The sequence below is a fragment of the Micrasema longulum genome, unplaced genomic scaffold, assembly GCF_059751315.1.
Source record: "Micrasema longulum isolate JH-2025_06_02 unplaced genomic scaffold, ASM5975131v1 h1tg001604l, whole genome shotgun sequence".
NCBI lineage: Eukaryota > Metazoa > Arthropoda > Insecta > Trichoptera > Brachycentridae > Micrasema > Micrasema longulum.
This window is the reverse complement of record NW_028278785.1, coordinates 42,537-70,112: the sequence shown is the minus strand read 5'-3', so window position 1 is coordinate 70,112 and position 27,576 is coordinate 42,537. Positions and strand designations below refer to the sequence as shown.

General features: G+C 35.5%; 3 long non-coding RNA genes across 4 annotated transcripts; all 3 read left to right on the top strand.

Annotated features, from left to right (window-relative positions):
• Positions 1 to 1,340: 1,340 nt before the first annotated feature.
• Positions 1,341 to 7,500, top strand: LOC148274697 (uncharacterized). Of its 2 annotated transcripts, none has more exons than XR_015824226.1 (3): positions 1,341 to 1,497; positions 2,405 to 2,917; positions 5,953 to 7,500. It is a non-coding gene; the product is annotated as an uncharacterized LOC148274697 (long non-coding RNA). The 2 variants fall into 2 exon arrangements; XR_015824227.1 differs by having other exon boundaries at positions 1,372 to 1,501.
• Positions 7,501 to 10,020: 2,520 nt separating this feature from the next.
• LOC148274696 (uncharacterized) lies at positions 10,021 to 14,280 on the top strand. Its single transcript, XR_015824225.1, has 2 exons — positions 10,021 to 10,458; positions 13,395 to 14,280. It is a non-coding gene; the product is annotated as an uncharacterized LOC148274696 (long non-coding RNA).
• Positions 14,281 to 16,047: 1,767 nt separating this feature from the next.
• Positions 16,048 to 20,762, top strand: LOC148274695 (uncharacterized). Its single transcript, XR_015824229.1, has 2 exons — positions 16,048 to 16,592; positions 18,649 to 20,762. It is a non-coding gene; the product is annotated as an uncharacterized LOC148274695 (long non-coding RNA).
• Positions 20,763 to 27,576: the final 6,814 nt, after the last annotated feature.

Here is a 27,576-nt window from a genome sequence, read left to right as displayed (position 1 = left end):
TATATCAAAATATTTATGCCTTAAACCCTCGAAGAGTTTGTATGGTTACATGAAATACAGTATTGTTGAAAGAGAAATTAAAAAACAATAACAAAAGACAACAAAATTCTCAAAATAATTCAAACTTTACAAGACTGCTTTCTTCTTCAATCAGACATTAACTATTTTAACCGATGGTGTAAAGTCAATAAATTAGAACTAAATATTAAAAAATGCAAAATAATGTCATTTCATAGAACAAAATAACCAATTTTCTTCGAGTACCTTTTAGAAAACTCCAAAATTGATGTAGTCAAGTCCTTTCCCTTCCCAAGAGTTGTTTTGGACTATAAACTGACATACAGCGAGCATAAAGATAATACAGTCAATAAATCACTGAAATTACTTGGCTTCATTAACAGAATATCCTCTGATTTTACTCATGTCCGTACAATCAAAACTTTTTATTGCTCAACTGTTCGCCCTCTTCTAGAATATGCCTCCGCGGTCTGGTGTCCATTCTATGTCAATTGCATAAATCACATAGAATCAGTCCAACATCGTTTGCTTCGAAAAATAGCCTGGATGCTCGGACTAGAGAGAGATAATTATTCTTGTGCTGAAATAGAGTCAATGTTAAATATTTCTAGTCTACAAAAACGTAGAACTAATATTGACTCCATATATATGTTCGGCATACTAAATGGTATAATCGATGTTCCATCATTACTGGGACAAGTAAAATTCAATATTCCGACTCGTAGATTGAGAAACAATGAAGCACTGTTCATCGATCAGCATAGAACAAACTATGGCCTAAATTCTCCAATGACCCGTCTTTGTCGTATTGTTAACTCAAGACAAGATCTGGACTTTTTTGGTTTAAGTTTGCAACGATTTAAACGAGCACTAAATAAATAGTCCAGATCTTGTCTCGATGTCCCTTATGTTTGTCAATGCTTCTTTCTTTTTTTTAAAAATGTTTTAAACTATTCTTTTATTGTAATATTTAAACCTTATAAATTGTATACATGGACAGTGTCCGTTAATAAATAAATAAAAGTTCGAAGCAATAAAACAAGATTTACCTGTATTCTAAGCCAGTTTTGCAAGCCGGAATCAATATATTTTGGTGATTCACATCAATATGTTCTTTTGGTTTTCAATTGTTCATTTATCAAGCGTTTTATACTATTTAAAACAACGGCCTTAGGCGAAATGGCGCTTTATTTTTGAACAACAGTCAAATTTATTTTTGCCCTCCTCCCCCTCCCTTTCTCTCCGCCCGAATCTACCGATGTATTTTTCTGAATCTACCTATTTTCGCTTGATCCAGTCTGGCCTCTGGCAACCCTGCTTGTTATAGTTTAACGTTATCTCTGGTTGCTATGGCACCTGTCACAGGCAGGAGAATAAGTAAAATATGTAATTGTTTGATTGATTGTTTATCACCTGGCAGGAATTGATCACATGTATTCTGACGAGAGGCACCCAGGCAACTCAATTCAAGTTTTAGCTGTAGGTAAAACTCTTTCATTATATAGCGCCGTCTGTTGTCCGGAATATGTTTATGTGAGAAGTGTTTGTTATCGCCGGGTGACGACGGTAATGTCAATTGTGATCTACTGTTTAAGGGAGTATTAATTCTGTATGATACTGACACATAAAACAAAGCAAAAAACGTGTCGGGTATAATTTTGTTGTTTGTGACCATCAACCTTATATTTTATTTCTATTTATATATAATGTAGGTACACATAATATGTACGAGGGGCGTTCAATATATTCTCGGTATGGGTATGAAGGAAAAGACTTTTGGTTAATAATAATTTATTTTTATTTCTCAATATAGACTCTTTTAATATCTACGCCCTTCTTACTTTTAGCAATTAATTTATTTGAACAATATTTTGAGTTTGTCCAAATTTTTGTAGACAAGGACTCGACTCCCCGGGGAGCTTTTAATTTTAACATTTTACAACAGAGATGAAGAATATTTTCAAAAATGTTCTTCTCTAGAAGGCAATATAGAAAAATTTCAGGCGTTGCCTAGTATGTCGGTGAAATAATTCAATTGGATGAATCTCACCCGCATAAATAAAGGTTTTAGCTTTTTGACTTCACAAACATCAACAGATGAAAGAATTAAAGGTGTATAGGTATTTAAATATGGGCAAAATGGTGAATGTTATACAGTGCGTAAAGTGGCCACATAAACCAGCCAATGACAGGTTATAATCACTGTTGATGCCTAGACTTCTATATTAGCTTCTTTAAAATGTTCATCTCTGTTGTAGTATGTTAATATCAACAGCTCCCCAAGGAGTTGAATCCAGTCCTTGTCTAAAAACTTTTGGACAAACTTGAAATATTGTTATTGTTTTATGAATATTAAGTATTTTATGTGAATCGTTTACATTTTCAGCTGATTGATCATCAGATATAGAGACGTGTTTGTATTTGACTATGGAACAGATCGCCTTGGTGAGTGTAAAGGCTGAACCAGAGACTGGCCGTGTAGAAGAAGATATTCTTCATACTGGGGAAGTAACGTTACGTCCCTACAGTAGCGAGGAACTTGGTGCTGCAACCGTGAAGGCTGAACCAGGAACTGGCGATGTAAAAGAAGATATTTGCCATGCTGAGGAAGAGATGTCATGTCCTTACAAAAGCGAACAACCAAGTTTTGTTACCGTGAAGGTAGAACAGGGGCCTAGCGATGTTAAAGGAGATATTGTCCATGCTGGGGAGGGGACGCCATGTCCCTACAGAAGCGAGGAACCAGGTGTAGCTACCGTCAAGGTTGAATCGGGAATTAGTACTGAACAACAGTATACTATAGAGAGTGATATACAGATATTTACGGAAATTGACATCGATCATCCTGATATAAAACAAGAATGTTTGGAATCCTCTCGCAACGCTGCAGGTGACTCTAGTAAGTCATTCTGCATTTCACTTTACCATCCAGAGATTTATATAAATCAAAAGTAATATTGTTGTCAATAGTTTTGCATGGTTGAGTAGTTCCTTGAGTGGTCGGTAGCTGATGGAGGTGAGTACTGCAAACCTTCCTATACCCACAGTGCCTAGTACCGAGTTAGCCAATAATACGTAGTTTAGTGCTGGCCTAAACCATTATATTATAAAATAGTCCATATTTGAAACATTAGCATTATGGAAGCATCGGGAATATACATTCAAACGTATTTTTAAATTATGAAACAAATCAATGCCTCTTATTCTTCTTCTTCTCATGGTTCCTCTCCCCGACGGAGGTTGGAAATTATCGTTGCGATTCTCACTTTGTTGGCAAGGCAACTGCCCTGAACAAGGACCGAGTAGTGTAATGGAACCAGTCGCGCAAGTTCTTAAGCCAAGAGATGCGCCTTCTATCTGCACTGCGTCTTCCTTCAATCCTTCCCTGTAGAATGACTTGTAAAATGTTATATTTTTCGCCTCTCATCACACACCCACAGTACTCAAGTTTTCTTTTCTTTATGGTCTTCAGTACCTCTTTATCTTTTTCCATCCGTCGGAGAACATCTCCGTTTCGGACTCTATCCACCCAGGAGATTTTTTATATCCTCCTGTAGCACCACATTTCAAAGGCTTCGATCATTTTTGAAGTGTTTTGGGTGAGGGTCCACGTTTCGGCGCCGTAAAAAAGTACCGAGAAGACGTAACATCGAGCTATGCGCATTTGGATGTCTAAATTAAAGTCTGTACTGCAAAGAAGGTCACGCGAATGCCACTATTTAAAAACGAATGATTTACTTAATACATAAATTTATACATTTTTACAAATTTGCTTTGATTAGGAACTAGGGTTATTTACTCCGTTCTAAGCCAGTAAAAAAAAAAGAAACAGTACCTAATCAATACCCAGAAACAATAATAAGGCCCTTTCACACATGCCACGCAAATCCACCCGGCGCGGTAATGCTACCGAAATAATGAGGAAGTTCAGTGATTTAAAAAAAAAACATATTTGTACATAGACTGTTAAACTAAGTCAAAAAATTTTTTTTTTAATTTTTATACATCGTATTATCGGCGCTACGATTTTTCAAAGTTTTGTATTTCTGAAATAACTCCGCGTGTAACGTCAGAGGTTCATTTCCGCTTATTCTCATTCAGTTCTTCCCATTGGTCCAGAAGCGACAAGCAGACTGGAAATCTTCCATAGCTCTCAGATCATAGGTTGATTCACATGAACCAGTGACGTCATTTAAAGTAGGGCGTTTTTATCAAAATATTTTTTATTATTTTTTCTGTACATTTTCAAGACTTTGCCGTACAATTTAATGCTCTAATTTTTACCCCGCGTAAGAAAACATTTTTTGTATCCAATTTCCCGTAGGGCTGAAGTTCCTCATTCTAATTCTACTGTGACGCTTGAGTCGCTTTTTGTAGCGTGTACCCGGTGAAAATACCGCGCAGGGTGGATTTGTTATTTATTGTACAGCGCCTTTGAGGTGATTTTCACAAAAACGGCGCCATATAAATTATCCAAATATAAATAAATGCCATGTCTTTCTCGGTCTTCCTCTATTTCTGCATCCATCAACATTCGCATTGTAAATATTCTTAGCCGTTCTTTCGCTGTCCATTCGCTCTACATGTCTAAACCAGCGCGGAGCTCCTTTCTTGATTTTGTCGATAATGCTTGTCTCAGCCTTACATAATGTACGGATCTCAACACTTGCGCACCTACGTACATAGTTTTACCACACATTCGCATTTCGACAGCATTCAGCTTACTTTCATCCCTGTTTTTCCAAGTCCATACTTTGCTCCCATACATCAGGGTAGGGACCAGGACTCCGTTGCGAACTTCTTATTTTGCCTCTTGCGACAAACATTTATTTGCCAAGGTTGATTTAAGTGCACCAAACACTCTGTTCCCCGCACTCATCCTCCTTTCAATGTCTTTCTCAGTCATTCCATCCCTAGTAAACATACTTTCCAGATACACAAATTCCTCTACTTGCTTTATTATAACTCCTTTCACAGTGATTTCACATTTAGTCATATTTTCGTTTCTTTCAAAAACCATCACATTCGATTTATCGACATTCATCAGCAAATCGCTTCCCTCGCATTTAATTAATTGTCAATCGTTAATTAATAATCATGTAATAGCCGCGGGGATTAGCTCAATCAAAATATAAAGTTTCCCTCTAGGCCTAGCCAGGGTCTGCTACAAGTAGGTCCCAGGTATTCGCAAAACGGTGGCCCAATGCTTCCTACCAGGTTAATGTTATGAATTTTTGATAAACTTGAACGACATCAGAATACATGCATAAGGTACATTTTTGGTCTTAGGAAATATGACCACATTTCTGATTATCGTAGGCAACTTAAATGGTTCAAAATTAGACAGCGGAGAGACTATCATTCCCTCTCACTTCTGTTCAATGTATTTCATAGTCCTAACGCTCCTATATAACTGCGTGAAAATTTTCAACGCTTATCAGTTCATGGTTTACCTCTTCGTTCTAATTCTCAAGGCACTCTCTTAATACCCATCCACAATTCCTCTTTCTTCTCTAACTCATATAGTGTCCATGCGGCTCGACTGTGGAATCATCTCCCATCCACCATGAAAGATATTACTACATTATTTCTGTTTAAATCACGTCTGAAGAAACATCTCCTTTCTCTTCCTTAATCTCTCCTCCTTTCCTTTTTCCTCTTTCCTCTTTTTTTCATTTTTCCCATTGAGTAATAGTTTTGATTTAAGATAATTTATAAACAAATACGTTTATTTCTATTTTTATAGGTATATCTTTGGCTTTTTAATTTTTTTTCCATTGAATATGTTCTGTAACTTGAATTATAAAAATTAAACTTTTATTTTATTGGTTGGTTGGAAGAAATTGCCATATGGCAATAAGCCCGCTAATGTACAAATAACATTATGTACAAAAAGTTAAATAAATAATTTTAAAAAAGACTTTTTCTTTTCAGGGTCAACAGCATTATTTGTGGAGAATATAATTCTACCCTCTCGTGGTCCAAAACTACAGCCAGATAAGAAACCTCGTAATGTACGTCGGTCGACGAGCGCTAGCAAGAAACGATTTACATGCTCTGAATGTAAATATACATCTTCAAATAATAGTAATTTGAAACAACACATGTTATTACATGCTAGCGAAAAATCTCATGGATGCTTAGAATGTGAATATAAAAGTCGATGGAGGCATAAGTTAAAACAGCACATGTTAATACATACTGGGGAAAAACCATTCGCATGTTTAGAATGTAAATATATAAGTCGAAGCAAGGATAGTTTAAAACTGCACATGTTGACACATTCTAGAAAGAAATCATTCGCTTGCCCAGAATGTAAATTTAAAACAACTCAAAAACGTTATTTAACAAATCACATGTTGCTACATACTAGTGAAAATTTGTTTGCCTGCGCAGAATGTAACTATAAAACTCATAACAAGCATATAATAAAGCGGCACTTAATTATACATACTGGCGAGAAACCATTTGCTTGCCCAGAATGTAAATTCACAACTAAACGAAAATATGGATTAAAACAGCACATGTTTATACATAACGGTGAAAACCCGTTGGCATTTTCGGAATGTTATGATAAAACGCGGAAAAAGGATATAAGTGTTCTCGCTCTAGTACGTGCTAGCGAGAAATTGTTTGCATGCTCAGAATGTAAATATACAGCTTCAAAGAATTCTATTTTAAAACGCCACACGTTAACACATACTGGCGAGAAACCGTTCGCATGCTCAGATTGTGGCTATACTACTCGACGTAAATGCACTTTAAAGCAGCACTTATTGGTACATTCTGGCGAGAAACCATTTGCTTGCCCAGAATGTAAATTTACAACTAAACGCAAATATGCATTAAAACAGCACATGTCGAAACATGCCATGCTAAAAATTGTTCGTATGCTCAGAATGTACTGATGCAACGTCGCTTACATTACGTTTTCAGTTTACAGTTAAAACATATTGGTAATAAACAAAATATACTTAGAAAAAAAACAATGAATCTGTTTTACGCAACACCCACCACAGAACAGCGCCTCTGTTTCCCTTGTTATGAGTTCTATCTTCTTTTTTTAAAAGAAATATTTGCGTTTTTATGATTTACCCAAATATCTAATTTTGAGGGCCATTTTAAACGAGTTGTAAATAACTCACTATTAGAAAATGGGAATCAAGTTGGGGTAGAGTGGGATTTGAACCACATACCTTTGGGCCGTGAGTCTGAAACGCTAGCCACGGTACCACAACCCGATTCTAAATTCTACTTCGCGCTCTATCTTATACAGATGTGTTGTAGAATTAGCGGACATTCATTCTTCGCATAGCAAGGATGAATATTTTTTGTTTGAAAATCCAGCATAGTTTTACAAATTTTACTTTCCAAATCCGGCGTGAAAATATCCATTTAAATTTTTGTATTTATCCTTGAATTATTTAAACTTTTACTGTATTGTTGTATATTTTTTGTTTATAAATCTTGGGTAAAAGGTAATTTATGTTTTTTTTTAAATAATCAAACCAAATATGTTAATATTATAATTTTTTGTAAAAGGTAGATTTGCCGTATAAGTTAATAAAATAAAAAAATAAAAAATTACGAACAAAAATTTTATGTGACCTACTAATAGTATGACTTGGGCCTCGATTATGATGGGAAGATAAATACATCATACCTTCACCTTGACGGTAAAGTTGAAGATAAATTCCCTCTAGCGATTATAAAGTTATACTACCGACCCCCCACCTTTAAGTTTTGGGTAGGTACATCGATATGAATCAAGGGGAAGCGTGCGTCGTGACGTATGTGTACCGTGGTACACATATCTACGCTCTAAAATGACATAGCTTCAGTATGACGTCATAGTTGAAAATAAAAGTCTCCCGACCGACTACAAAGGTATACTACCGATACCCCCACCATTAAGTTTTGATGTAAGTACATAATTTTATACCGACGGGTCTAGAGCCCCTCGATACGTTTATCTACGCACTTAAAGTCTCAAAAATTTTGTTACACCTAGCAATTTTTCCTTTAATTATGATTTGTTAAAAAATCTAATAGTTTTGAGGATGGCACTTTTTTTATTAAAAGCCTATTAAAAATATGAGAGAGAAATAAGTAAATTTTGAAGTCGAATTAAATTCAGACATATCTGTCACTTTAATAAAACGAACGCCTAGATGTGAAAATAATGTCGCTGTGCTCTGTCCATTTACATGTAAGAGTATCTAGGCGTAAGGGAGTTACCAGTGTAAAAAATAAATTTAGTTATTATATTTTTTCCATGTGTTTTACTATCTTTCCGAGTGTATGCAGCGAGACGTTAAAGGAGCCGGCTTGGTAGTCGATCGGTAGATACATACAGACGATCGTTAAGCGTACCGTCCAGGTGATTTCCAAAAGTTATACAAAATTCATGTTCAAGCGAGCATTTTTTGTTTGAATTGGGATTTATTGGAGTTTAGAATCGCTTTGATGTGATCACTTTTTATTACAGAAGCCTATTTAAACTATAAATGAGAATTATTTTTAACTTTTGTGACGTAAGGAACGCGGACTAATTGTTTGCGGCATTGGCTTGTTTCGATCATATGATGTCGATATGACAAGTAGGTAGAACATACCGAGGTAAGATACAGATAGTACAGAAGTTAAGTATACCGTCTCGATAAATACAAATGAAGAGAGCGTTCATAATCCAGGCACTGGGCCTCGATTGTGATGGGAAGATAAAAACGTAAACGATAAACCTTGACGGTATAATCATAAATAATCATAAAGATATACTATCGACCCCCCACCTTCAAGTTTTGGGTAGGTACATCGATACTGAATACTTTTTTTAGTTATTTTTATTGGGAAAAAATATTTTGAAAACACAAATATGCGTCCAAGAAAAACTTTATTTAATTTTTTTAAATATCTTAAACCGAACTCACAAAAAATATAGAACAAAAGGTCGCAATACGTCTCACAGGCTTTTTCACTAAAAATACCGTCGTGCGTTCGCTCTACGATTCCAGATTGCTGACAGGAGCATTACCTAGACTTGTGAAGGTATGGGGAGGGGGCGATATTGTCACGTGAAGGATAAATGAACGACAGCAAAAAAACATACTATTTACATAGAATTAAGAATAGTCCGAATAATCAGATTTCATGTGTAATTAGCAAATGAATGTGTTAGAAGCAAATGCATTAAATACTATTTACATAGAATTAAGAATAGTCCGAATAATCAGATTTCATGGGGAATTGGTTTGAAATAATTTTGTATTGAAGGTAGGTACATCTAAGTCTGATGGCAAATATATCATGTGCACTAGATTTATTACATCAGAATTTCTACCTAACCATTTAATTAAATACACTTGTCCAAGAGTATTCTAGTTTTATTTCACACACATAACTTCTTTACAAAATTATAACAGGATAAGCTGACTGTGCAGAATTGCTTAATTTAATAACAATACTTGTTCTAGCTAGGCTTTGTAGACGGCACCACCTGTTTCATGTATCAATAAGCCAAATATCATATGTTGGAAAAAAAAAATTCTAAGACTTTTTGAATTCATTATGTAACTTGATAGACACCATAACAATAAATTTGTATGCGTCTCTTCCCCTTCTTATCTTTTCTTCATGCAGCTTTGTCTAAATTCCTCATTTACAACAACTGTTCATTTAAAAAATATATATTTATTGTTTAAATATTAAAAAAACACTCCTAAATATGAAACTAACATTTTTATTCGTATAAACTCAATTGTATTTATATACTAAACTTATTACATTTGTGGAAATCTGCTATTGGTTCTGAGTTAATACAATGAATCTCTTGTTTACTATAAATATGTATGTAGAACTGTTGGTTCTCCAAATAAAATAAAATAATTTTACTGTGTTCTGCAGACGCCCGCCGGCCGCTCTCATTAGCCAGATAAGTACGGTATATCATATTTATGTCTATGACTTTCTATATTGTCTATGATATTGTCTATGTGCCTCCTTAAAATGGCCGCGCGCGTGTATCATGCATCGCATCGAACATTACGAGCTGAATTGCGTGTTCCTAAAGCCTTGCCCGTATAAAAGTCATTATTATTACTAACCCGTCGTAAATAATTTGTATACAGCTGAAACGAGCGCGGATACAAATGTCTATTGCATATAATGCCAGAAGCGAGGAACTAGGTTTTGCTACCGTGAAGGCTGAACCGGGGATTGGCGATGTTAAAGGAGATATTGTCCATACTGGGGAAGGGACGCCATGTCCCTACATAGGCGAGGAACCAGGTGTAGCTACCGTAAAGGCTGAACTGGGGACCAGTACTGGACAACAGTATACTATAGAGAGTGATATACTGATCTTTACGGAAATCGACATTGATTATCCTGATATAAAACAAGCATGTTTGGAATCCTCTCGCAACAATGAAGTTGACTCAAGTGAGTAATACTGCATTTCACTTTGCCGCTCAGAGATAATGAATTGTATATATGTATTAATTAAGTGTAATATTGTTGTCAATAGTATTGTATGGTTAATCAGTTCATATTGTAGTCTGTAGCCGGTAGAGGTAAGTACTACAAACCTTTCTAAATCCACAGTGCCAAGTAGTGAGTATCGTCCGTGCCCGCCACATGTATTGCCAATAATACTTACTAGTCGATTATTTTAAGCTTTCGCGTTCGCAAAACTTATACAAACGCATTGTGTAGTATCTGTAAATATGGTATGACATCGCACGGCATTCGCATCATGAAAATATTCTCTGTATCTCTCGCGCTCAGACGCGCTTATTTATTTATTATTATTTATTCATTTTACAGAAACAAACAGTCGACAATGATATGATAAGTAAAAAAGATACGGTTTAAAGACAGACCAGCGAAGTTTCTAAATAAAAATCATACATATAAAATTGTGGTACAACAAAAGGTGTGTTTGTGTGTATTTGTCAAGGGGGGGGGGGGGGTGTTCAGGTGTGTTTAAGCGTGAGCATTAGCAAGTGGGAGCGTACCGCAGCCAAAAATAATGAGTCTTAATTTATTTTTAAATAGATTAAGGGGTATGTAAAATATATCAATAGATGAAAAAAAGCATTATAGTTAGAGCAAGAACGATAGAGGAAAGAGTGTTGTGCATAGTTAGTGCTACAGACTGGCACATGGAATAAATATTTATTTCTTGTCACACGAAAGGAGGCATTATAATTCATTTTGGAGTGTAGGTTAAACGAGTATACTTTATTACTTTATAATTTAAATAAATAGCATAATTCAGATATAGTGCGTCTATTTTCAAAGGTGAAAATTCCATTTTATTTAGCAGATTGGCTGTAAGTGTAAAGCGTTTTATTGTTTTTTATAATCTAGGTATTTAAAAAAATTCGTTCAACATTTTAAATCCTTTCAATGTTTGTTATGTATTGTGGGCTCCACACAACGGATGCAAACTCCAAGTTACTGCGTTCAAAAGTGTTGTATAAAGTTTTCAGTGTATTTGGCGTGGCTTATGAGCGTGACATAGATTACTATTGCTTTGTTAGTTGCTTACGATATGATAATAGAATATACACAGAATGCTTCTGCGTTCGTCTGAATTTCGCTGCGATTTTTAGTAGCAAAAATATAATAATATATAATCAATGTATAAGTATTAAGCTATGGATAAAAAACACTGGTTTATAAATATATTTTTCATTAAATCTAATCATGCGTTAAACCAGACTTTTCATTATTTAGTTCGTCGAAAACGATGGACATATTTCATTGTGCGTTATTTCTATATTAGAATACATATTTCTTTTGAGTATAATCCTCATCGCCTTTATTGGAAGAATTTGTATATTTTTAACTTCCCTTCATTGCATAAAAAAAGAATAGAAGAACAATAATTAAAAAATAAGGAATAATTTAAAAAAATATATTTATAGATGACAACCATGAAGTTTCGCATAAATAAATTGTCTATGTTTTTATAAATGTTTGTATGTGTATGCGCATGGGTGTATGTACGTGTGTGTGTATGTACATGTGTATATATATGTGTGTATATATGTGTATGTCTGTATGTATATGAATCAAAATGTGTAGCCGAATAAGTTTTTATTTTGTTTGTCTGTGCTCTATAAAAGTTTGTTAACTTTCATAATATATTAAAATGTAATTGCCTAGCTTGGAACGGGGTATGTACCCTTGTTAGCTGGGCAAAGTGAACATGGAATTGTATTTTGATAAAGAGTGTGAATAAATAAATAAATAATTAATGTCTGGACATATTATTGTTTTAAACTCATTATATCTTTTGCAATTCGTAATCTTCCCATGAATGATTTTTTGTTACAAATTAAGAATGTTTTTTGTAATTCAAATATCTATCTAAGTACACTCCGAAATACTTAATTTTATCCACAGAATTTTTATTTAAATTATCAATATCGATATTGTATCCCTGGGGTATATTTTTTCTCTCAATGTTAATATATTTTGTTTTTGCGTTATTTAATTTTAATTTATTCATTTTGAACCTTTTTGATATATTTTCAAAATCGTAATTAATCTTATTTATCATAATTATCACCTGATATGTAAACTAGTGTATCATCTGCAAAGAGTTGTATTTTATAATATTTTAGAGATTCACCGATGTCATTTGTATACATGATAAATAATATGGCCCCAGCACTGAGCCTTGGGGTACTCCTAAATTATTGCGACCATAAACGGAAAGATACTTATAAGGAACATAAAAACAATCAACATTCGTTTTTGGTGGATTCCAATCGGGTTCTTTCCTTAATCCCTTATAATTTCGACCCATTTGTTTCTTTTCACTGGGTTTTTAGGAACGAAAAGAAAATATAAACTCACGTTTATTATTAAAAACGTATTCTTATCAGTGCATCACTGTAACTAAAAAAAGCTTCGCAATTGCGCCGCTAGGCGTAGTTTAAAGTTTATAAAAAAACATATTTATATTTAAATATTACTTGTTTTAAGATTTTTTAACTACTCGTGAACAAATATTTACCGATAAAAAAATACACAATCGTTATTACAATGTTTATCGGAAAGGTTTTTACATGTTTTCATAACACTAGCTGGCATTTTTGTTTCGATTCTAAACTTCATGCCTAGCTGGTGGTCGAAGAACGACTTAATACGCGTCGGGCATGACTGAGCGTTTGGACATGAGTAAAGTGTCATATTTTTTAAGACTCAGGGCATGTTTAGTATTTTTTTGTCAATGGGATTAGCTCAATCAATATAAAGTTTCCCTCTAAGCCTGGCCAGGGTCTGTTACAAGTAGGCCCCTGGCATCCGCAAAACGGTGGCTCTATGCTTCCTACCAGGTTAATATTATGACTTTTTTTTTTCAGGGTCTAAGTCGACGGCATTATTTGCGGAGAGTATAAATCTACCGTCTCATAGTGCAGAACCACTATCAGAGAAGAAGCCTTGTAATGTACGTCTATTGACGAGTGTCGGTGAGAAACGGTTTTCATGCTCAGAATGTACATATTCAACTTTAAAGAATAGTACTTTAAAGCGACACATGTTAATACATACCGACGAAAAACCGTTTTCATGCTCAGAATGTAAATTTAAGACTCATCGGAACGATAGTTTAAAACAGCACATGTTGATACATACTGACAAAAAGCCGTTCACATGCCCAGAATGTAGTTATATAACTCGATATAATAAACATTAAAAAATACACATGCTTGTACATTCTAGCGAGAGACCGTTCGCATGTTCTAAATGTGAGTATGCAACTCAAAGAAAACGTGTTTTAAGGCGGCACATGTTGATACGTATGGGCGAGAAACTGTTCCCATGCTCAGAATGTAACTATGCAAATCAAGATGAAGGTAATTTAAAAGAGCACATGTTGATACATAATGGTGAATGCAATAGTTAAACGTAAGAAAGGATACAGGATTCTATTTTATACATCATTAAACGTAAGTGGGAGCGTATTGCAGCCAGATAGGATGAGTCTCAATTTATTTTTAAGCATTAACAGATTACAACAGAGATGAAAAACTTTATAGAGAAGGCAATATAGAAGTCCATGAATCTACAGGGCTTATGACCAGTCATTGGCTGCTTTAAGTGGCCACTCTACACACGGTGTTTCACCATTCTGCCCATATTTGAAAATTTATATTCCTTCGATTCTTTCATCTGTTGATGTTTGTGAAGTTAAAAAGCTGAAACCTTTATTTGTTTACCTTTAATAAATGAAATTATTAAACAGTATGTCTCCATGTTTTTTTTCTTATGTCTGAACTTAAGAATATTCCGTCTTTTACTAGTGGTTACACAATGTTACATCACCGCGCGTAGAAGAATTATTTACCACAGTCTTTTAAGAGTTAATATCCAAAGCATTAACTTTGGAGTCTTTTTTTTATACTGAATGTTATTAAATATTTGTATGTAACCATTTACCGACATTTTTGTGTTTACCGGTTTCGTCAGGACACTAATTAAACCAATAATATACAAAACCCAATATAAAGCTTTTTGCACAATAATATGAAACTAACATGCCATTCATTTCAGTAGGCAACCCTTGCATGCACTGATTAGGTTATGAAAGTATTTTAAGTTGTGGGAGAAATAGTAGAAAAAAGAGAAAAAGAGGAAGGGGATAAAGGGAATGGACGTGAGTTTAAATCTTGATTGGCGTCCTTGCCCCTTGGACCCATGTTGATTTTTGTTTATTCCACTAATGAAATGGAAATGACCCCCCTCCTCAGTACCTTCCTTGAGTCGAGGTGAAAATGTAGTAGTGAGAGGATGTGTCGATCGGGCCAGAGAAAATAGCATTTTAAACAAGTAAGTGGGTCCAGCTAAGACGCCATTCACGTAACTTTTTGTTTTGTAATATATCCACCATGGACAAGCAAGTTGCCGGCCCACGCGGTACCAGGGCTCGTACTACAGACCAAGAAGACGAAATAGAACAGTGGCTCCTCGGAGAACTCAATGATAATTATCCTGCATCATCAGCAGTGGCTGAGCGACAACAAGTTTTGGAGAGCAAAAATAGGAAAAGATGTTTCGTGTGTCCTTCTGGCAAGCGTGCGAAGACAATGCATTTATGTTTTATGCGTAAAAATTCGATTTGAAGCACATGCAATGTCAGAGTACGCAAAATCTGCTTCAATTAGTAAAAAAAAGTTTACACTTATTTGTTTATAAATTTGTATAAACCACTTAATTTTTTTTTTTTTTTTTTTAATTACACTTCGACCGGTTTCGAGGTTACTACCTCATCGTCAGGAATTTAACTAACTTATAATTACACGCGTTGCTATTTATATAATAAAATATTGTATGAAAGAGACAGAAAATTGAAAGAAAGAGAGAGAAAAAAAGTTTATTTTACCCATCGTTATTTCTATGTCTTGTATGTTTTTTAATTGTTATTTTTTCATTTTCTTAAGAACATCCTTTCTATTGTTAAAATTTTTGATCAACTTGAGAGAAAAAAATTGTATAAAGTTTCATTAGTCAAATTTTACTGAACACTGTTTTTACATTTTTTCAATTTGTCAATATTGTTGTTTAAGGCTGATATGAGTATTTTATTTTGTAATATAAAAATGTTTTATTTATCAATTGACATAACATAAACCATGTAATTATAAACAAAAATGAAAATAAAAATAGAACATAACACATTTTGAAAATATATTTTTTTAAAGAGGGCGTGTCCAACGGAACTAAAACGCCAGTAAAGTATTTTTTTTACCAAGACCAATCCAGAGCTGGTATTCCGAACGTGCGCTATAACGCGTCTTTAGTAAGTAAAAACGCGCTATACCACGCTATAATTGCGTTCGGAATAATCTGGTTTCATTTCAGACGCATAACTGTATTTTTCAGTCGCCCCGCCCGCCGGACGCTGTTCTTATTAGCCAGATAAGTACTATTTATATTCATGTAGGTACATTTATGTCGATGACATTATCGTCTAAGATATTGTCTATTGTCTATGTGCCTCCTCAAAATGGCCGCGCGCGTGTGTCATACATCACATCGTACATTACCAGCTGAATTCCGTGTTCTTGACTCAATAAAAGTTATTATTATTACTAATCTGTCGTAAATAATTTGTATGTGGCCGAAACGAGCGCGGATACAAATGTCTAGTGCAAATAATGTCGATGTAGGGACATATTCGTATTTGACTATGGGACGGATCCTTTCAGTGAGTGAAAAGGCTGAATCGGGGACTGGCGGTGTAGAAAGAGATATTTTCCAATCTGCGGAAGAGACGCCATGTCCCTACAAAAGCGAGGAACCAAGTGTTGCTACCGTGAAGGCTGATCCTGGGACTGGGGATGTTAAAGGAGATATTCTCCATATTGGAAATAAGATGCCATGTCCCTACAAACGCGAGAAACCTAGCGATGTTACTGTAAAGGCTGAACCGGGGACCAGTACTGAACAACAGCATACTATAGATAGTGATATACCGAGCTTTACGGAAATTGACATTGGTTATCCTGATATAAAACAAGAATATTTAGAATCCTCTCGCAAAACTGAAGGTGACTCTAGTGAGTAATACTGCATTTCACTTTACCGTTCAGGGAGTAAAATTGTAATTATATTGAGTATCCAAAATAAAATCATTTTAATGGGTATATGTGGATGATAATACCCCACTCAAAAAGCAATAATGTAGTTTCAAAGGCCTTCCTACTGTAATCCATTCATTGTCTACGTTCTTGGATCTCAGAAAAACGTTCGTATGAGATTTTCCCACAGCACGAATTATGTCATGCCTAAAACCCGAACGACTTTTGCCCAGAGACAACTCTCCTTTATCGCACTGAGAGTGTTCAATATCTTGGAAAAGCGTATTAAGCTCTCGAGGACAAACACTAATTTCAAGAGATGAGTTAAAGACTGGATTATCCTTAGTGGGAGGGATTTGAGTGGGAAACTCCTTGATGATTTTTAGAATGTTTGAGTTTACTGTTTACCATATTGATGTGCCATAGGTATATTAGTTTACTCATGTGTCCGTGTCAACTAATTACTCGTCCTAACTTAACAAAGGACTTTTAGCCCCATGGAATATTCATTTCGAACCCGTTGATATTGTTGAAACACATAGAGTAATGTCACTTGCACTCGAGCATATCTCTTCATAGACAAACAAACATGGACTTCTCATAAATCCAACAAAAACCCAAATTGTACTTGTTGGTGGTAAAAAAATGTATCCAAAAGTGAATTTTCCCACACTTCCTCTTTTCAAAATAGATGGTACGGAAATTCCATTCATGACTTCAGTCAAAATCTAAGGGATTATCATTCATAAGCATTTAGGATGGCACGATCAGTTTAACGAAATTAGTCGTAAACTTTATAGCAATTTGCACTCACTTAAAATATTACAAAATTTCTCGCCAATTTATGTTAAGCAATCATTAGTCCAGAGCTTACTTCTTGCACTCCTTGACTATGCGGATGTTTGTTATCCAGATGCTAACTCTGAATTACTTGATAAGTTAGAACGATTGCAAATGTTTGTATACGTCATATATTTGACCTTCGCAAATTCGACCACATAACTGAATACCGCACGCAACTACACTGGCTCAGTATCAGGCATAGAAGGAACATTTACATTCTATCACTTCTTCACAATATTTTAAATAATCCCACTTCGCCTGTTTATCTGGGAACGTTCTTCCAACCTCTTTCACAACACGGACTATCTCTTCGTTCTAGTAACGAGAGAACCCTTTTAATACCCTGTCATCGCTCTATTTTTTTGCCTCCTCTTTCACAGTAGTAGCCGCTCGATTGTGGAACAATCTACCCTCTAAAGTTAGAGACGCCCCTTCTTTATTTACATTTAAGTCAAGATTGAAATGTCACTATCTAAATATTTAAACTGATAATTTATCCATCTCTTTTCCTTCCCATCACCTCTCCTCTCTTCATAGTGTTATTTAATTTTTTTACATTCGTAGTATAGTGTTAATTTTTTATATATTTTTATATTGTTAATCTTTGTTTTTAATTTTTGTATACAATTGTAAGATTCAATATGTCCATGTACTTGTAATTTTGTAACCGTTAGTATCAATAAAATTTGTCTAGTAGGCGCTAGAACAATATGTTATCGTGCGAATAACACCAAATTTATTGTTCTGCGATATTTACGTACTCGGTTATTGAAATTTTTGTACATGCACTAGCGTAGTCGTAACGTAAAAATAAAAATGGCGGCCATTTAAAGGGGGGTGAGGTAGGTCATTATAGGGGAGTGGATTTGTCGATAAAAATATCTGAAAAATACTCCCCCTAAATATCGGTATGTCATGCCCGTCCATATTGTATATTTATAAATATATGTAAATATATATATACATAAAGTGTTAAATAAATAAAGAAATTGGGGCTTTTGTCTCAAATAATGTTTAATAAACTATCTATATGTTAGTAAATAAAAAATTTAAAAAATAATTTAGAAGTGATTATACGATTCCTTAATCATTATATTTATATCGTTTTTCTCTAGGTCTAGCCAGGCTATATTACAAGTAGGCTCCAAGTATCCGCAAAATGATGGCCTAACGCATGACATTATGATTTTAGTTTCAGGCGCTAAGTTGACAACATTATCTGTGCCTGTGGAGAGTACAAATCTACCGTCTCATAGTGCAGAACCACTTCCAGAGTGTCAATACGAAACACGACAGAAGAAACCTTGTAATGTACGTCGGTTGACAAGTGCCGGCAAAAAACGGTTTACATGCTCAGAATGTAAATATACAACCTCATTGAATAGTATTTTAAAACGACACATGTTGATACATACTGGCGAAACACCATTCGCCTGCTCAGAGTGTGACTATGCAACTCAACTCAAGTGTAATTTTAAACGGCACCTCTTGTTACATACCGTCGAAAAACCGTTCTCATGCTCAGAATGTAAATTTACGACTCAACGGAACGATAGTTTAAAACAGCACATGTTGATACATACTGACGAAAAACCGTTCACATGCCCAGAATGTAGTTATGTAACTCGAAACAAGAGAAATTTAAAACAGCACATGTTTGTACATTCTGGCGAGAGACCGTTCGCATGTTCAAACTGTGAGTATGCAACTCAAAGAATATATATGTTAAGACGGCATATGTTGATGCATACCGGCGAGAAACTGTTCACATGCTCAGAATGTAACTATGCAAATCAAGATAAAGATAAATTAAAACAGCACATGTTAATACATACTGGCGAGAAACCGTTCACATGCTCAGAATGTAATTATTCAACTCGACGAAAAAGTAATTTAAAACAGCACGTGTTGATACATTCTGGCGAGAAACCGTTCGCATGCTCAGAATGTAACTTTGCAACTCAAGAAAAAGGTAATTTAAAACAGCACATTTTGTTACATACGGGCAAGAGACCATTCGCATGCTCAGAATGTAACTATACAACTCAACGGAAAGGTAATTTAAAACAGCACATGTTGGTACATACTGGCGAGAAACCGTTCGCATGCTTGAAGTGTAATTATGTAACTTCACGAAAAAGTGATTTAAACAGCCACTTGTTGACTCATGCAATTGATAATCCATTCGCGCGCTCAAAATGTTAATGTGTTACACAACTGATCTATAATTGGAAACAAAACATTACTGACTAAAATAGGTTTGCTTGCTCAGAATATAATTCAACTCAAGTTTAATTTAAAACTGCTTTGTTTATTATGTAGTTAAGTACTTACTTCTGCAAGTAGAAGAGTGCGGACTGTACAATAAATGTTATTATCAACCGTTGAGTGCGTCATTTAAAACATTGCTGAATAAATCTTGCAAAATATAAGCGTATGCTCGGACCGTGAGGTACTAACATCAATATTAGAACTTAAATTTTGTAGTAAATAACTAAAACAGTTCCTCATGCGGACTCATTCATCTTTAGAATCATATGCAACTTCCGTAAATTGAGAAGTGAAGTAGTGACCATCCATGAGAATGAATTCGAGCAAAAACCAGACGACTTTATCATTTTTAGCGTTTATAAGACGTATGAAGGCAAGATGGGCAGTTTTACGCTTTAGGTTCCACTCTAGGAACTATTCAACATTGTAGTGTAGAATCACAATTCAAATAAATATTTCAAACACTCCTTGCTCTGGCAATTTCTGAATTGAGCCTAGAATCTCAAGCTCGGTAGGCAAACGCGTCAACGCACAAAATAAGGGCGCAGAAACATTTCCAATTATTAATGATGATTCCTTTTCTCATCTTCATAGGTATTAATTAGTTTGATTTCTATTAATTAAGTGTTTTAGGTAACGCAAAAATTTTCTAAATGATTATAAGCAAGTTTAATTTCATGTATTCATTTTTATCTGACTTTAATTATCAGTGTTGTCAGATATGAAGGTATGTGTAAACGAATGAGAAAAATGAAAATCCTCAAAGTAATCACTCTCTTGGGGGTACAGAAGATTCAGAATACCACCCCTCGACATCGCCCAGTTGGTGCTCGTCCAAGCGCAGCTTTTCGGACTATCTACCTGTCTGCTCAGTGAAAGTTTAGGCAGTGTTGCGTAGTAATACAATCAGAGTGACAATCGAGAACTGTTTAGTGTAAGGATCTAGCTGTATGTAATTTATTTTTTATATTTGTAATTAATTATATGTCATTTTTTAAATGACTCGACAGATAAATAAACACAGGTAGATACAACTTTCAAGCTATTTTAATTACCATCCTCATAACATGTTTTCAAGATTGATTTAAGTTTCATTTTTTTCTTTTGGGCTTTAAATGAATAAAGTTTGATTAAAGGTTGTATTATCATTTTTTAAAATATCTATTTAACTTTTTGTACATAAATTTAATTTTAGATTGGCGAGCTTATTAGCTAATTGCAATTGCGGTCAACCAACCTATAATATAAAAGTTTTTATTTCATATTTAAAGTAACAAAACATATTCAATAGAAAAAAAGGTAAAGATACAGAAAAATATAAATAACTGTATTTGTACATAATTTTACCCTAAATCAATACTATTTATCAATGGGAAAATGAGGGAAAAGTCGAACGTCATGGTCTTTGAAAGAAATGTAACTATGACTGAATGTAAGATTGTAGTAAATGGAGATAGTTTGAAACAGGTCGAAGAATTTGTATATCTGGGTAGTATGTTTACTAGAGATGGAAATATGGACAAGGATATTGAAAGGAGGGTTAGTGCCGGTAACAGAGTTAATGGTGCCTTAAAGTCTGTCGTAGCAAATAAGTGTCTATCGCAAGAGGCTAAATTAGCAGTTCATAAAGGAGTTCTGGTACCAGCCCTAATGTATGGAAGCGAAGCATGGAGTTGGAAAAAAAGGGACGAAAGTAGACTGAATGCTGTTGAAATGCGATCCCTCAGGCGAATGTGCGGAAAAACAATGTATGATAGGTGCCCTAATGTCGAAATTAGAGCAGAATGCAAGGCTGAGTTAAGCATTATCGACAAAATTAAGAAAGGTCTTTTGCGATGGTTCGGTCATATGGAGCGAATGAATGATGAAAGAACGGCTAAAAAGATTTATGATGCGAATGTGTCTGGTTGTAGAAGTCGAGGAAGGCCGAGAAAGACATGGCATGATCAAGTACAACAAATTCTTGAAAGTGGTCATGTGAAAAGTCGGAATAATCGACGTGCGTGCATGAGAAGATGTATGAATGTGAAGGAAGCAAAGGAAGTGTGCCAGGACAGAGTGGTGTGGCGTTCTATCCTCTCTGCCTACCCCTCTGGGGAAATGGCGTGATGGTTAGTTAGTTAGGGAAAATGAGGGAAGAGGAAAAGGGGAGAGATTAAGAAAGAGAAAGGATATGCTTCTTCAGACGTTATTTAAACAGAGGTACTGCACTAACATTTTTGATAGTGGATGGGAGATGATTCCACAGTGGAGCCGCATAGACACTATATGAATTAGAGAAGAAAGAGGAATTGTGGATGGGTTTTAAAAGAGTGCTTTGAAAATTAGAATGAAGAGGTAAATCATGAACTGATAAGCGTTGAAATTTTTCACGGAGGTAAATAGGAGCGTTAGGATTATGAGGTACATTACACAGAAGTGAGAGGGAGTGATAGTCTCTCCGCTATCTAATTTTTAACCATTTCAGTTGCCTACGATAATCAGAAATGTGGTCATATTTTCTAAGACCAAAAAAATACTTTATGCATGTATTCTGAAGTCGTTCAAGTTTATAGAGTTGCTCACAGCTTAAATCAGTCATGGCGGGGAATTAAAATAGTGTAAACTCATGGCAAACTTAACCTTCCTATCTCACATATCTATTATGACATATGGAAGACTCGACCTCTTTTCGAGTTTCCAATCGCCGGACGTTTCCTCTTCCTCTCGGTTAGCGGGGAAATTGGCAGCCTTCGTTCATTCGTATGCGCCATCACGGAACTTGATTTTTATATCCTCCAAGATTATCCAATACCACATTTATTTTTCTTGATCTCGCCATCGTTCCACAACAAACTAATCCCTATTTTACAATTCAGCTTTCTGATACTGCATTCTTAACTCACCCGGATAAGTACTTTATAATAAATTGATGTCTATGACCTTCTATATTGTCATTAATATTATTTGTGATATTGTCTGTGTGCCTCTTCGTAATAGCCGCGCGCGTGCGCCATACTTAACTACATTATATCAAATATTACGAGCTGAATTCCATGTTTCTAAGGTCCTGTCAGGTTCCGGGTTCGATTCCCGTCGAGAACACAAAAATTAAATGTGATTTTTCTCAAGTCTGGGTGCTCTGTGATGTAATTCACCACTGTAATTAGGCCTCCTGGCCTGTTGTGGTGCAAAAAAGTGTAGAACCCTGTTTGGAACTCTATTGTGGACATTTGAACGACGTTATTTTTAAAATATTAAATCTGCCGTCTCATAGTGCAGTACCACTTCCTGAGCGTAAATGCAAAACACAACAGAAGAATACTAGTAATGAACGGGCGTTGCCAAGAACTGGACTGAAATCCTTGGCACACTCTCAAAGTTCAGGAAATAAAGTTTTAAATCGTCGCTTGTCAAAAACTAAGCGGAAACCGTTCGCTTGTTCAGAATGTAAACATGCATTTAAACAAAAGGAGCATTTGAAAATACACATGTTGATACATACTGGCAAAAAACCGTTTGAATGCTCTAAATGTAACTACGCAACTCGACGGATGTATAGTTTAAAACAGCACATGTTTAAACATACCGGCGAAAATCTACTCAAATGTTCGGAATGTAAATTTGTAACTCATCGGAAAGATCATTTAAAAAGGCATTTGTTAATACATAATATCGAAAAACCGTTCAAATGCCTAAAATGTGAATTCACAACTCGATGGAATTATTGTTTAAAACAGCACACGATGATACATACTGGCGAAGCACCGTTCGCGTGCTCAGAATGTAATTTTACAACCAAACGGAAGCAACAGTTAAGTACGCACATGCTGACACATACTGGCGAAAAACCGTTCGCCTGCTCAGAATGCAAATTTATAACTCGACGGATGTTTTGTTTAAAACAGCACATGTTGACACATTCTGGCGAAAAACCCTTCGCATGTTCACAATGTAAATTTAAAACTCAACGGCGGCTTAGTTTAAACCAACACATGATGCTGCATACTGGCGTGAAACCGTTTGCATGCTCTGAGTGCGATTATACAGCCCGACAAAAGAACAATTTAAAACGGCACATGTTTGTACATTCTGTCGAATAGCCGTTCGCATGCTCAGAATGCAAATATGTCTACGAATCAAATGGCACGTCTAATACTTTGGCGTGGTCTACTGCAACTGAACGTCGCCAGTTATCATGATTCAAACATCGAAGAAAAAACTGCAAAAAAATCAATATCTGGAGTCAAGTCCCAACCGAAAATTAATATCGGCAATTATCGGCATTTTCATGAGATTTTTAATATATCACAAATAATAGTGTTGGTATATTATTATATAACTCTCGTGGTGTAATGGTCAGTGCATTTGCCTACCATGCAAGAGGTTTCTGGTTCGACTCCCGACAGGGTTAATATGAAATCATTATTTAATGGGGTGTTTTCACACTAAAATATTTCATAGTCCTTGGATTGGTACCTGAAGCGTAAGACTGATCATCTTATCCTAATGTAACAAAAATGATCAGGATTTGCTGTGATTAGTGAAACAATACAGTGCCCTATGCACCATTAGGTTTTAAAAGAGTGCTTTGAAAATTAGAATGAAGAGGTAAATCATGAACTAATAAGCGTTGAAATTTTTCACGTAGGTAAATAGGAGCGTTAGGATTATGAGGTACATTACACAGAAGTGAGAGGGAGTGATAGTCTCTCCGCTATCTAATTTTTAACCATTTCAGTTGCCTACGATAATCAGAAATGTGGTCATATTTTCTAAGACCAATAATATACATGATGCATGTATTCTGAAGTCGTTCAAGTTTATCGAGTTGCTCACAGCTTAAATCAGTCATGGCGGGGAATTAAAATAGTTTAAACTCATGGCAAACTTAACCTTCCTATCTCACATATCTGGTATGACATATGGAAGACACGACCTCTTTTCGAGTTTCCAATCGTCGGAAGTTTCCTCTTCCTCTCGGTTAGCGGAAAAATTGGCAGCCTTCGTTCATTCGTATGCGTCATCACGGAACTTGATTTTTATATCCTCCAAGATTATCCAATACCACATTTATTTTTCTTGATCTCGCCATCGTTCCACAACAAACTAATCCCTATTTTACAATTCAGCTTTCTGATACTGCATTCTTAACTCACCCGGATAAGTACTTTATAATAAATTGATGTCTATGACCTTCTATATTGTCATTAATATTATTTGTGATATTGTCTGTGTGCCTCTTCGTAATAGCCGCGCGCGTGCGCCATACTTACCTATATTATATCAAATATTCCGAGCTGAATTCCATGTTTCCAAGGTCCTGTCAGGTTCCGGGTTCGATTCCCGTCGAGAACACAAAAATTAAATGTGATTTTTCTCAAGTCTGGGTGCTCTGTGGTGTAATTCACCACTGTAATTAGGCCTCCTGGCCTGTTGTGGTGCAAAAAAGTGTAGAACCCTGTTTGGAACTCTATTGTGGACATTTGAACGACGTTATTTTTAAAATATCAAATATTATTAAACAAATGTTTTATGTAAAATGAAATTTATTTTATATTCTAAGTTTAAATTTCATAAATTCAATTACTCTTGATTAATGACCCTTTACTTATCTACTCTACTGTGTCGATTAATATTTCCGCGTGCACAATAAAATTTTAGAGAAATTGACATATTGCTTTTTTTTTACCTTACATTTGTGTTATAATTATATTTTTTCCCATCGTGCAACATTACGCGGCGGCATCACGAATGCGCTGGGTGAAAGTTAGGCATAGTAGGGGAATTATTGGACACAGTCCGATGTATTCAAATATGATTCTACGCTCCTTCTGGACTATTTTTAATTCTATGATTGTTGCATTACTATGAAAGAGTCAACAATTCAATTTATTGAGATTCTCTCATCAGCGACGGTGGTGGGTGTGAAGGTGAAATATGGCGACGTGTTGGTATTGCCAAAATTGCTATCAGTTGGCTGGTAAGATTTGGAAGAATCGCAGTATTAACACCAAAAAGAGACTAGCGAAGGTTTTTGTTTTCTCGATGTTCATTTACGGTGTGGAATGTTGGACGCAGAGAATCTGAAAAGAAAAAATCGAAGCTTTCGGAATGCGGTGTTTGCGCTGAATGCTGCGGATACCGTGGACGGCCAGACGTACGAATGCATTTATACTCCAGGAACTGGACATAAGGGGAAAACTTAAATGAATATACGCGAAAATAATCCTGCAGTTTGGACATATTTCCAGAGGGAACTCTAATCGTTCGGAAGAAAACTATTCTCCTGGGAAGCATCGAAGGGACAAGGTCGCGTGGACGTCAACCGACCAGATGGAGCGGCCTACTCTCACTGTATTACTAGAATTATCACTTACGAATGCCTATAGAAGAGCACAAGACCGTCCCAGATGGAGGGAGACTGTCCACAGACGAGCCATGCCTGGAGTCAGGCGTAATCACCATCCTCAGACATATATATGAATGTACATGTACATATATATGTGTGTGTATGTATGTGTCTGTATGTTAGGGTGTGTATGTATGTTTATATGTGTACACACGTGTGTATGTATGTGTATAGAAATCTATGAATAAACGTATATTTTAGTCTGCCTTAGAACGAGTCTTCTTCTATAGGGCATTCTTCTTCTTCTGCAGCCTTATTCTCTCCACTGCTGGATGGCGGCCTCTTCCAAACGTCTCCATTCCTTCCTATCACCCGCTTTCATCATCCACGTTTTACCGGCATTAGAGGCAATGCCGTCGACCCATCTTTTCTCTGGCCTTACTTTATAATATTAATAATAAATAAATAATACAAAAAATTTAGTTTTTATAATATACTAGCGCGTAGAATCAAGTTCGCATTAATTGCGCTGTGCCCCCTTCCCCCTCCCTCTGCATGACATCACGCCTGTGCGCATGCGTGAAGTGGCCGTGTAATGTTGCCAAACCGTGAACAATATATTATATTATGTTTTACTACAAAAAATATTTTACTGACTGGACTATACAGGGCGTGTGTCCTGTCATAAGTCGTCTAAATGCCTGGACATCTTTTTTCCCTTCACATAATTGTTTTCCCTCTCTGTTGCAATCAATTTAGCATTTTATAACTCCCCAGGGATGAAATCCAGCCTGTCTACAAATATTTGGACATACTCAAAACACTGTTGATTGGACATTAGACGTTTAATTATCAGTGTGACCATATATGAAGTAATGCATTGATTTATAATTGCAGCCCTGGGTGCAAATATAAATCTTTTCGCCAAGTAGAATAAGGATTTTTATTTTTTGCATGCGGCAACATTTTGCTTGACATGAAATATGCGGTAACACTAATTATTAAAAGCCAAAAAAATGCAAACATGATGATTTTCTTATAGAACATTATTACGACCTCAAGCATTACCCAAAACACTTAATTTGGTTGAATTTACCGAAGGACGTATTCGCTTTATTCCATTTTTTAATCGACATTTCACAGTTCAAATTTTATTTTAATTTAATCATCAGTGTCGCCATATTTGAAGCAAAGTGTAATCGCATAGAAATAAAATATCTGATTTTTTTTCTCTACCCCGCGATAAGATTCATAATTGTACCCCAGGGAGCCTTAACCGAGTCCACCATGTAGTGTACTGATTGGACGTCTCAGGTTTGATTCCTGACTAGGGTACGCAAAATATTTTTCTGCCAGTCTGCCAAAAAATGTTTGGGACATATCAAAATACTCAAAAGAATAATCGTTGAGTGGAAAACTTTCGTCCAGGATTCTGATTCGATTTGATTTACAGAACTGTATTATTCAGCCGCCCGGACAACGTCTCTCAACGGACAATTAGCTAGATAAGTACTGCAC